Consider the following 12,960-nt stretch of genomic DNA (forward strand, 5'->3'; position numbering starts at 1 on the left):
GCATTATTAGACAACTTGCTACTCAGTTGCAAGTCATGTTGGACTAGGGCCAGGTTCCCTATTTGAGGGGCCTGCTAGTATGGAGGAAGCAAAGTAAAATTATGCTGTCTGTGGATAGCCTCCTTCCCAAGAGGAAGAAAGGGGTAGGAGTGGCTAGCTGACGGTGAGAGGAATCTAGAAGGGATAATAGAAGAAAGATATTGCATAGCACTTGCAGCCTCAAGACCAAATGTGGTAGTGGTGTTGATGGAGTACTTTATCCCACTGACCTTCCTTTGATAAGTTTTCCCCAGAAACATTCTTTCAGAATCCTACAACAGCTGTCTCCTGATGTAGTCGAACTCACTATACGAAACACCATGTTATCCAGTACCATCCACCCCTTGTATCACATGGTGCACAATCCCCATTCAGAACTGAGGTGCTCTTTCGTTGGCTGCTGACAGCTCACTGATGAGTTAGTTACACTCCAGGAATTGCCTTCGTCCTGAGAAAGCTGCCTCACCAGGTTTCCATTCCCTCTTTGATAGCAGCCTGCAGTCAAGGATTGGTTCGTGCAGGGTTCAAAGATCTGGCTCCTTTGTCTCAATTGGGTCAAATCTGAAGGGCTATTCCAGCACCAGTTCCTGCTAGGAACATTTGAGACCTCTGATGCAATAAATTATATATTTGTTTAGGATTTATAATTCATGTGCTTCTAGGAAAAGGAGTTATATCAGGTTATGGACTTAGGCCACTATAAAATAGGATAAATTAAAATGAAATAAGGCAAAATTATTTAAAGGAAACATTTGTTCATTATTTACAGCAAATATTTATTAAGGATACTTTTCAAATAGGGCACTGAGGTGCTGTGATCAACTGGGTACATATTCTGCCATCAATATGATAACAGTTTGATCTAAAAGATGTCATGTGCATAGCTAAGTAGAAGGTAGGAAGATGAGAAGCCTATACAATATTCACAATTCTAACATGATTTCTTTGATTTCAGAACAGTTCTATAAGATAGAAAGAGCTATTACTGTCTCTGTTTTATAGATATTAAATCAAGGTTGAGCAAGGTAAAGCAATTTACCCTACTAGTACCACAATTACTTTTTACTTTAAATCCAATTGTTCTTTCACTGCATTATAATAAATTCTATTTGTTTGAATAATGGTGTCATCCAAATAGATGATATTTTCCCAGTCGTCCTCAAAAAGCCTCTAAGAGACATTCATTTTTATATATCAGTTAACCATTTTGAGAATTTGCTGTATCTTGCTTGGTATCGTTAATTATCTTTTAAAACATTTAAAAATATTAATGTCATTTTTAAGTATTTAATATCAGTATCCCTGGGTTATGCTGGATAGTATTTGCTAAATGAATCTTTCAAGCTTCATAGATTAGAATGATAACTTGGTTATTTGCTGACTCACTCCCTGGGAATTTCCACTATTATGAAATTGCTACTTTCCTGAACGATGTCTGCTTAATAGTAATCAACTGTAAAAATAAAGAACGCAGAATTCTATTTTCAAAATATTAGATTGCGAGGTTAGTTTTTTGACAAAGAATCCTGCGGTGGCTGGTGAATCATCAAAAAAAGAAGGCTAACTTGACTTCCCAAGAGAGAAAAAAAAAAGAATAGAAGAAGAAAGTGGGGGAAAAAATAAAAGAAAGAAAAAAAATAGCAGGAGGAGCTTATTCTGGAATTGGGCTAAGGAGGAATATAACTGATGCAGATTTGAGGTTAGGGAAAGTTACCAGAGAGTAGCTGAGCAGTTGGTCATTATTGACAAGGAGATGAGGCCCATTTCCTGTGAATATTTGAGAATCAGCTAAGGATCAGTACTGGAAGAGTCAATGCAAACAGGAAAAAGGTAGAAAAAGGATGTTAAAATTACTGATGAGTAGGACAAACAGAGAGCTGGGCCAGGATCATGGGAAATACCAAAAAAAAAAGAAATGTGATGAGCTATAGGAAGTATAAGCTGCTGCTGAGGAGCCGCCTGAGATATAAAGTTGTACACACAGATCACTTGAGCACCCTTTTCCTTGCTGGTCAGAGCTTTCTGGCAAAGTCATCAAATTCTAAATTTGCCTGATCTCAAAGCTGATTGGAAGCCTCTGGTCCCCAAAATAGAAGCCAGTGGAAGGCAGAGAGGACAGGAACTGAAGCAGGGGAATCAAGGAAGGAAAATGGAAAACCCAAAAGGGAGAAAAGAATAAAGTGCAGCAAATGTCCATGTTATGCGTGGTCTGATACAAGACTGGCAAATTCAGTCTGGTGGACAAAACAGCACCTTCAGATCGCTGTTTTCTGCACCTTTCTCTCTATCTTTCTCTGTGCCTAGGTCACCCGGACTTTATAAACCACGTTGCAGTGTGCGTGTGTTTAAATTAACTTCATTTTTGTTTTTATTTCCATTTATTAAGAAACTCAATATGTTTGTATTTATCACAAAAGGTCTCAAATTTCAACTGAAATAAGAAAAGCTCAGAATGGATTCTTGACATTTTCTTTTGAAGAACTCCACGTACATAGTCTAAAATTTATCCAAGAATTTACTCATATTGAATGTGCATCATAAGCAAAGCAATTTGCTAAACATATTAAAAGATAAATACTAGAACAACTATTTTTGGCATCAAGCGGTCTCTTAGATAAGGTAAATGCTAGCTACATTAATAGGGAAAAAAGACAAAATCTCAGTCTTTTAACATAATAAAAAATTTATTTCTTAGGTATGTAGAGCTGTTTTTTTATTTGTTTGTTTGTTTTTGAGGGGAGAGGTAGAGAGGGTCTGTTCTTAACAACTGTTGAAGGACCTTTCTGTCCTCATCAACATACGCCAACCTGGCCATCAGCATCCAGCTGGCAGATGTAGAGACTAAGCACACGGATGACCGAACAGAAGGCTTTCATGGCCTGAGCCTAGAAGTGGTTTGATCATTTTATTATCCAAAACCAGTCACATGGCCTCAGAAGTCACCGACGAGTCTGGGAAATGCAGGCCCTGATTGGACAGGCACTTCCCAGCAACAAATTCACACTATAAAAATGAAACATAACTGTTCAAAGTGTGAGACAGGCAAGAGATCCATAAACAAATAATTTCAATATAAGATTCCTCCTGTGGACAAAGTGTCCAGAGGCCTTTCTGTATAAGACAAAAATAGACATGTCTATGCCACTATTTGCAGTAACTGTTGCTAATAGCAGCAATTGTCTGTCTCAGTTTACCCTATCTTTTCCTTATAAAAAGCCATTTGTGTTCACAACATTCCCAAAATAACCTATTTGCTAGTCATCAAACTACTGGAACATTTTATTACAGTCCAAAAAGATGACTAAATATCTCATTAGTAAACACTGTAATTTCTTAACTCGAGATTTTATTCATTTAATAAACTTTGTTAATGTGCCAGATTCCATGTTAGTCTTAAACATTGTTTTAGGGGGTCTGGGGGTGGCCTTTTTCCACGTACAGAAAAACTTCAGTCTCTCTATATGCCTTCCAAAATTTACTATTCCTTCAAAATCCAGCCCGTACCATGTTTCCCATAAAGCCCTCTTGGAACAATGAAAATTGCAGTTAATCTATTCTCTTCTGAATTTCTATACTACTTCTTTATCTTCGCCGTTCCCTATACAGTTAGCTCTACAAGGACTTTTCTCTCTTCTATTGTTAGCTTGAGCTGTTTGTTTTTGCTTTGTTTTGCTTTTTTTCTGAGTTTCTATCTCCTATGAATGTTCTTAGAAGGAAGAGTTCATGTGTTACATTATTTTTTTTTAATCCCCTAAACATGTAGCATAAAGTTTTCAATAATAACTGCTCATAAATATGTTTTATTTTGAAAATATTTGTGAGAAATTCCAGTCGTTTCATCGATATACCCACCCGTGTAGGGTAAAAGCAAACATGCATAAAGTGCTTTATAACTATGAGCTGTTTTGGAAAAAAAAGAAAGAAGATGAAGATGAAGAAGTTGTTGAAGTTATTGAATTTTAGAAGTAAAGACTAGAACTGTGGTTACCAGAGGCAGGAAAAGGGAGGGGGCAGAGGGATGACAAGAGGTCGGTTAATGCATGCAAAATGACAGCTACATCAGGAAAATAAGTTCTACTGGGGGTATAGGAGTGTTAGGCGTCTATAATTCACAATAATTTATTGTATGCTGTCAAATGGCTAAAAGATAGGAGGTTAAGTGTTCTCATCACAAAGAAGTGATACATTTCTGCATGACGGATTTGCTAACTACTCTCATTTGAACACTACACATTGCACACGTGTATTGAAATATAACTCTGTACCCCGTAAGTATGTACAGTCAATATGTTTCAATTAAATTTTAAAAAATAATAAAAAAAGGAAAGGAAAAAATGATCATTGTGGTGGAGAATGCTGGATTTTCAGCAGACTCTGTTCTCTCCTCTTCTTGGCAGTCAGACGAGGACACGCTCAGGGCTCTAACGTCGACTATAAGTGGAAGCGTCGTGCTCCACTGATAGGCCCAGGCTCTGAGGCAGTGGTTGGGCCTTCTCTGCACCGCTCCCCTTCCTGCCAGCTGGAGGCTAGACATGCACCCACCCAGCTATAAGCATGCCAAAGACAACAATGCCCCAGAGGAGGGTAGAGCTGCTCTTCTAGCTGCATCCCTGGATGACTTTGGGAAGTAGAGCATGTCTACCTGCCCTACGTGCAAGAGCTATTTCACCATTGCCTTTGGAGTCTTTGTTACAACCCTTAGTCTAGTTAACCCAGTAATATATTTTTCATTGCTGTGTTTTCCCTGAATATTAGAAAGCAGAACATCCTTTATCCCAAAGGCTAATCACAAGGAATAGCCACATGACAGAACAGCATCTAATTAAAATACACGGCAGATGGTGACAAAAAAAATTTTCATGGAAACACTCAAGATGAAACTCAAAAGTTCCAGATAATAATAAAGTTGGTTGACTTGTTACTGGTTATTAACTAAGGAAAGCTTCAGAAAGAGATAGGTAATAGAACTATATTAAACACTACATTTAAAAATATATATTAATATTTCAGAAAAAGCAACTCCAGAAAAGCATATAATTAGTAGAATATTTGGCCTCTCTCTGCTTGACAACCAGTCTGGTGTACATGTCTGGTAGCTCTAACCATGCTCTGAATAACTTGAACAGATAGCGCTAACTTGATTCCACTAATGCTGAAACTTCATTTCATGTTGGTTTGTTTTTTAGTACATAAGAACGTGTTTACTAAAAAAGCAAAGTAAAATTAGTAACTATATAAAAATAATTGTATGTTATATATCTAGTTGTTATCAAATTTGGTAGTTTGTAAGCAATGCAATAATTTCTAATATAATCTTGAGTCAGTCTAGGAGGCCCATAATAAATTGAATTGGGAATCTGGAATTTCGGATAGCCTTCAGCAAAGTTAAGTTGGAAAAAGACTAAAATCTGGAAGATGTTAGTAAAAACAGTAAAAACTTGCAAAGAGGTACTGGACATTTAGTATGTGATAGTCATTGTGTCAGATACTGTCACACTAATTTAAAAAATTTCAGTAACTTGCCTGTGGGCATGTAGCAGTCAGTGATGTAACTTAAGATTCCATGTTTACTGTTCCAGCCTGAAGGACACACTCATTCTTCCATTATTTCAACACAGGAGTCTGAAAGCTTTTTTATGTCACCGGTCCTTTTGACAGTATAATGAAGCCTATGGCCCCTCCTTAGTATAATGTCTTTAAATGCATAAAATTAAAAAATGGAATTATAAAACCAACCAATTATTCTGAAATTCAGCTAATAAAGTACTTTTTAAAAACTTACTTGAGAAATAGCATTATATTTTCATTTTTAATCCATTAAATAATATGATTAAGCAGAGGTTCTTTAATTTACACTTTTAAATAGAAGGAACATAAATGATATTTTGAGATGCAGCATCAACATTAAGGTGATATAAAAATATTTATTATTATCGGTGACAAGGTTATGAGTTTTATTAACGCTTATGATTGTTGCATTCAAAACTAAAGAAAAATCAATTTTTCAATTAAAGTTAGTAAAATAAAGATAATTTTTTTTCTCTAGTCCAGGTGCACAGACTCCTTGAATTTTTTTCTTAGATCCATAGACTTCAGTCTTAAGAATCCCAATGAAAATGAGCCTATTAAATCCATATTCTGTGTATAAATATTTGTTGTGCATTGAGAAGGAATACAATTCAAAAGACAAGTATAGTCTGCCATGTGACAATTTGTGATTGAAATTTAGAAACAGGATACTAAAAGCAGTTAAGTTAGAACCCAGTGTTGATTTATTCCCAAAATAAATGGGAAAGATAGTCAGAGATAGAGCAATTTCCATAACTGGGAAATCACTGTGGGGTGAAGTAATATTAGAGACTTTGTGGGTTGGAAGAAACAAGAGCCAAAGCAAGTACGGGGACTTGAAATCCATGAATGTCAAGTTGTGGAGTCTGGCCTTTATACTGAAAGAAAACTGCAATGATAAATTGCTGTAATGAAATTACCAGTTAATTAATGTTGACCTTACAAGGGGAAAAGAAATAAATTAGAAAATGAAAAAAAAAAAAAATAGATGGTAATGAAACTACCTAAAAAGTCTTTTGCTACAGTACATAAGAGCAGAATGGATGGATGCATGGACAGAAGAATGAATGGAAGGAAAGATGGATGGAACAGGAATGAATCGATGTATAAACTGGAAAATTGTGGATAAAGCAAAGAAATAAGTATTTATTACCAATATTTTGAACGTAGATAAATGGGAAATTGGTAAGTAACAATGTAATTAGAAAAGAGTTATTTGCCAAAGTAATACGATATGTTCAGTAGGGATAGGTTAGACTTCAGGACATCACAGACTGTCAATCCTGTAGAAGCCTGGGTTATAGTTCTCAAAGAAACAGAGTTAGAGGGACATGAGAAGTTCTCAACATGCAGCTGACGCAATTATTTATTACTATTATTATTTCTAAAGGAAAATACATATAAACAGATGACAGCTGATGGAGTTTGGATGTGTTGTCCCCTCCAAAACTCACGTGGAAATTTGATCTCTCCAATGTGGCAGTGTTGGAAACTGATGGAGTCATGGGGGCGGATCCCTCATGAATGGATTAATGCTCTCCCTGGGGGAGGGGGATTAATGAGTGAGTTCTCGCTCTATTAGTTCCCGTGAGAGCTGATTGTTAAAGGACCCTGGCACCTCCTGTCTCTCTCTTGCTTCCTCTCCCCATGTGATCTACTTGCACCCACTGTCTGCCTGCCACTTTCCACCATGAGTAGAAGCAGCGTGAGGCCCACACCAGATGCAGCTGTCCCAGAATCATAAGCCAGATAAACCTCTTTCCTTTATAAATTGCCCAGTCTCAGGTATTCTGTTATAGCAGCACAAAACAGACTAAAACAACAACTAAGGCATAAACGAACTCCTGAGATAGTTTCAGTTATTCAGAGTTAACTGAGTTTTACAGAGTGTTGGACACAGGGTATTAGCTTTAGAAGGGACTTTAGGGAGTTCCTTCCAAACTTTCAGTCCAAAATGAAAAGTGCTCCAGAAGAGAGTTCAACATGATTTCCATGGATTTCTAGGATTCCATATCTCTGTGACAAGTACCTTCACAGTTCCAAGCACTTTACATATTTTAACACGTTCGATTCTGACAACAACCTCATACACTAAGTTTTATTATTATCTATATCTTACAAACGAAGAGATTGAGGCCAGAGAGGATGAGTTGAGAATTTTCAGCAACCGCTTTTTCAATTTCATTTCAATTGTAAAATAAAATACTAGGAGAGGCAATATTAAAGCAAAACACGCAATCAACTCATAGTAGGCTCTTAATCAATATATTGTTTTTAAGAAATTTTTTAAATGTGTGAATTAAAAATTGGTCCCAAAAAAGGGGGAGGAATGGGGACTGGGGAGAAATTGGGTGAAGGACACAAAGAATAATTGTGATTTGTAATAATGAACATTCTAATAATATTGATTTAATCATCACACATTGTACACAAATACTGATAGTCAACACCATACCCCAAATATATGTATAATCAATTATGCTTCAATTAAAAAAATAAGAAATAAAAATAAAAAATAAATAAAAATTTGGTCCCAAAGAGAGTGAAATTAATTCCATCATTGATTCTTTCATAGATAAGCCTTTGCAATAAAAAAAAAAAAAAAATCCCAAAGTACACAAAATGTCACAGGATGTCATTCACATGGATAAGTATTAAAATCAAGCCTTTACAATTTAATAAATTTCAACTGGATTTCTCATGTACTTTGCAATGGCATGAGAAATAATAATGATAACCCTCCATATCACCCAGAAAATCTGGTCTCTTTCTCCATGGTACATTACTGAAGAGCATCAGATGGGTTACAGGACTCACAGGTATTCAAAAATAAATTTCAGGTGAACAGAGATATTTAAACTTTTGGCTCTCTGGTCTGGCCAGGCTGTATATGGGGTGGCCAGAGCAAAGTCCTAGGTTTGGCCTATCAGCCTTGGCAGTATTTACACTGTGATATGAACAAATTTTATCTTTTTAAAAAAATTTTTAAAAATTTTTTTCTTACATGAACCATGATGTGAAAAGGGTAGGAAGATACCTACTTAGAATTTGCTAAACACATCCCCCAAATTCTTAAGCTTCTTTTGATTTTTAGACTTCACATCCCTACCTCATCCACCATCCTCAGTGACTTACATACAGCCTCATGCCAAATATTGTATGTTTAAAAAACAAGCAAAAATACTAGCTTAAAGCAATTTTCCCCCTTTAAATGGCTCCCTCATCCTTACTTTGAGTTTCTTCCTTTTCTGCATAGGTCATAATGCAACAGAACAGATTTTCCTTCTGACTAAAATTAGAAACTAAAAGCCCTCCACCCTTTGTTTCCCTTTCAGACAAGCTCCTTGGAAACCACCCAAAGGGAGATTTTTGTGACTCCTCCTGTGGTCAGAATCCAGCCCCTTCCTTTCAAATTCTTCCTGCTTCTTAAGGCTTAGAGCCTTTTCTACCACGTACGGTTTCTGTTTCTCTTATACAGGTATTTGTTCACCCAGTTTCTGAGACAAGATAGTGCTGGACTCTTATTTCCACTAGGTTCTCTTCCAACATCCAATCTCCTTTGCCTCGGTTAGTTTACTTTTCCATTTATTAAAATGAACACATGTCCCATCCTCTACATAATTATGACAGAAAAAGAAATTTAATTACAGCAATTCAAATTTCTTCCAGGAAAATGCCTGTCTACAACTTTAATCACACAACCCAGAAGCTAAACTCATGCTGTCAGTTGCATCATAAAAGAAATGTCATCAGCAAAATGGAACATCTTCTTTTAATGCCCTGGAGTGTAAATGTGGAGAGTTTTTACAAAAATCTCTGCAGGCTCCTGACCATACAGAAAAACATTCCTTAGTCAACAAGAACCTATTTAATAATGTCTGGGAGGAAATCATGAGAAAAGAAAGCAAAAAGAAGGGCTTTCTGCCCAACTCAGTGCTCCCTTATCCACTCTGTGGGAAGGAAACAAAAATCCACACTATCTTATTCCACAATCTGGAATCTTGAATGTCAGATCTAAAGGGGTTTAAGAGGTTGTCTAACCTGCTCTTCCTATTTGTACATTATAAAGTCCCCAATGCAAAGAGTTAAGTGGTTTATTCAAGGAGACCCAAGTAATAAAAAGTTAAAAAGCCCTGGTGGACAGAGCATAGGACCCTGCCTCAGATCTGAGAGTGTTATAAACCGCTCCATGCTTTCTCCCTGACTCTCCTAGTTTGTTTATGCTACTATAACAGAATACCTGAGACTGAGTCATGTATAATGAACTTAAACTGATTTCTTGCAATTCTGGGACTGAGAAGTCCAAAATCAAGGTGCAGGCATCTTGCGAGGGACTTCTTGCTGAATCATCCCATGGCAGATTCAGAAGGCAGAAGGGCCAAGTAGGGAGGGAGTAGGGAATAAAGAAGAACCAGACTCCTCCTTTTATAACAAACTCACTCTCGGAATAATGGCTTTAATTAATTCAATCCACCCTCATGGCTTAATTATCTTCATTAGACCCCATCTCCCAATGATGTTGCACTGGGGATTAAGTTTCCAACACATGATTTTTGGGAGACACATTCAAACCACAGCACTGCCTGAAGCTGGTACATAAAATCACAACTTGATGCTCTAGTAATATTTCAGTAATACAGGCAATTCTCTGTTTTCATTAAATGCATTAGAGCAGATAATTTACTATGTACAGAATTATACATCAGTAGCAATGCTATGGCCTGCAAAGGTTCTCAAGGTGGAACAGAAAGCATCAATAACAATAAACACATTCTTTTCAACAATAATTCATGTAGCCACATTGTGTGTCTAGCCAGCGAGTCTTCTCCACACCAGCATCAAGTAAATTGCCTTATCATGACTCTTTGCAATAAACACTAATAGTCAATTCGCTGATCCACCACTTATATGCTTCTCCATTATCTCATATTCCAGAAGTGCAATTTGGTGAGCTTTTATCCTTAAAGCTGGAGAACAGCAAAACTCCACTAGATATTTCTGAGAAAATTGCTGTCAGTAATTTGAATGTGTTGCAGTAGACCAAGTAAATTGCAAAAAAAAAAAAAATTCTCTTCCCTTTCACTTTTCCCACATCTTAATTCTACCTTTCCATAATTTCTTACTTTCTCTCCCACTGCCCCTGCTCTTAGTCAATACCTACCTCGATTCACTGTGAAAGCGTTTTCCATCTCCCCATGAACTGAATTGTCCACCGCCATGACATTTAATGGTTATTTGTTTTTCAAAATGACTTTTGTTATCCACACCTAAACATTGCCAGTGAAAAGTTATCTAGACCTTCTTTTAAGCCTCCTCTCTACAGAAACACGGGCTCATCATAGCACTGACAACAAATGTTTGTACAATTTATTGAAATGAGAGTCATTGGACTGTTATATTTTTGAAGACAAAATGTCCTATTCATTTTTGCATATCCATTCCGTATTGCTCCTGGCAAATATACATGTTCGCTGTATGAATGATATCATTCAATCCATCCATAAGCTCAAACAACAGGGTTTGCTATAATACTTTGGGTAAGAAATGTGAAAGTTAGGAAGAAAAAAGACCTACTAGTTCCTATGAGTAGCTGAAAGAGAGGAGAAAAGGAAAAAAGCCTTCTCCTTTGGTTCAGTAGCAGTTTTCCACAGAACAGAAAATATTGCAATCTTTACCTGGATATTTTGTTTTTCTGGATGAAAGCCTTATTTTGGGTTGCATTAGTTTCATCATTTGCAATAAATATGTGCCCTTTTAAGGAGGCAAAATGTGTGTTTAATATCATACTGCTTTCTTATTATAAATATCATATATCTGATTAAAAATTAGTATTTTTCTTAGGGTGGATTAGAATCACAGGAGTCAGAAGAAATATAGGAAGGGGAAGTGATGTTCCATATAAGATAGGGGAGAAAGTCGCTATAGTAGTTCTTGAAAAGAAGTGATAGCTACAAATAGGAAAAAAAGAGAAAGGAGAAAAGAGAGAAAAGGGCCATAAAAACAGGCAAGGGTCAGGAGAGGTGGGGTGGTAACAGGGTACGTTGAATGTTTATTGTCTCATTTGAGGTTATTTGCTTTGTTACGATGTAAAACCCTTCATTTCATCCAATTTCGTAGACACATACACGCAGATGTTTTCCTTCGGTAACGTCTACCTGCCTAATATATGCTTTGTGTGAATGGAAACAATTTTTTTTGTTGGTGTTGCTAACAACGTGAAGAGGAGCATGAGCTCATTTAAGCCTACAATGAAATAGGGAAAAGAAACTTAGGAAACAGTGGAAACTGTGAAAAACAAGCTCTCCAACTTTCCCTCACCCCCAGAGTTCACAGAAAATTAGTTTTGGTTCTTGGATTACACAGGTTAAGATATTGAAGTTTCAGGGACATTTTTTCATAGAACTTAGTGAGGAAGAAAGTCCCCCAAAAAGTGTGAGTTACACATGGTTTCTGAGAACAAACTCTCTAAACTGAAATAAAATTATTAAAATACAGTCCAGAGAAACATATAGATTGATAAATAGGGAGTTTATTAAACGGGACTTGGAACTAGTCTTAGCTTTAGATATAGAACCTGTGTTCATCCTCACATTGAAAGGCATTTAGAAAACTTGTCCAAGAAAAGTTGAAGATGCTTCTTAGATACCTGTTTCAAGAGATAAGTGGCAGAGGATACACTTCAACTCCATTGGCTACAAGGTTCGTTCTCTTTCTGCAATGAGTGATTGTGAAGTGGTGGAAAGAGGTGAGAATTAAATCTTAACAAAAATGGCTGTGTTGACTGTGTGCTATGAAGTATAGATGTCTTAGGAGTATTTCCCATAATACTCCTTGGAAGGACACAATTTTTTTACCTCTTTATTGGAATCAAAGCATTACTTAAGATCTCTCAGAGCTCTGTGGTTCCTCTGGGGGATTTCAGATCCCTCATATTTAATCTGAACATTTAACATACCAATCCATGAAAAGAGTCCTTTACACTTTGCAAAACATGAAAAATCTGTTTATTATTTTGGTAAATTTGTTTATATCATAAGAGGTGACTGTGATGGCTAGTTTTATGTGTCAACTTGGCTTGGCTATGCTACACAGTTATTCAGTCAAACATTAATTTAGGTGTTGGTGTGAAAAGGTATTTTGTAGATATGGCTAATATTTACAATTAGTTGACTTTAAGTAAAGGAGATGATTCTTAATAATGTAGGTGGGCCCCATCCAATCAGTTAAAATGTCTTAAGAGCAAAACTGAGGGTATCCTGGGAAAGAAGAAATTCTACCTCGAGACTGCAGCATCAGATCCTGCCTGAGTTTCCAGTCTGCACGCTTGCCCTACAGATTCAGACTTGCCAGCCC

Source organism: Cynocephalus volans, chromosome 8 (assembly GCF_027409185.1).
Source record: "Cynocephalus volans isolate mCynVol1 chromosome 8, mCynVol1.pri, whole genome shotgun sequence".
Taxonomy (NCBI): Eukaryota; Metazoa; Chordata; class Mammalia; order Dermoptera; family Cynocephalidae; genus Cynocephalus; species Cynocephalus volans.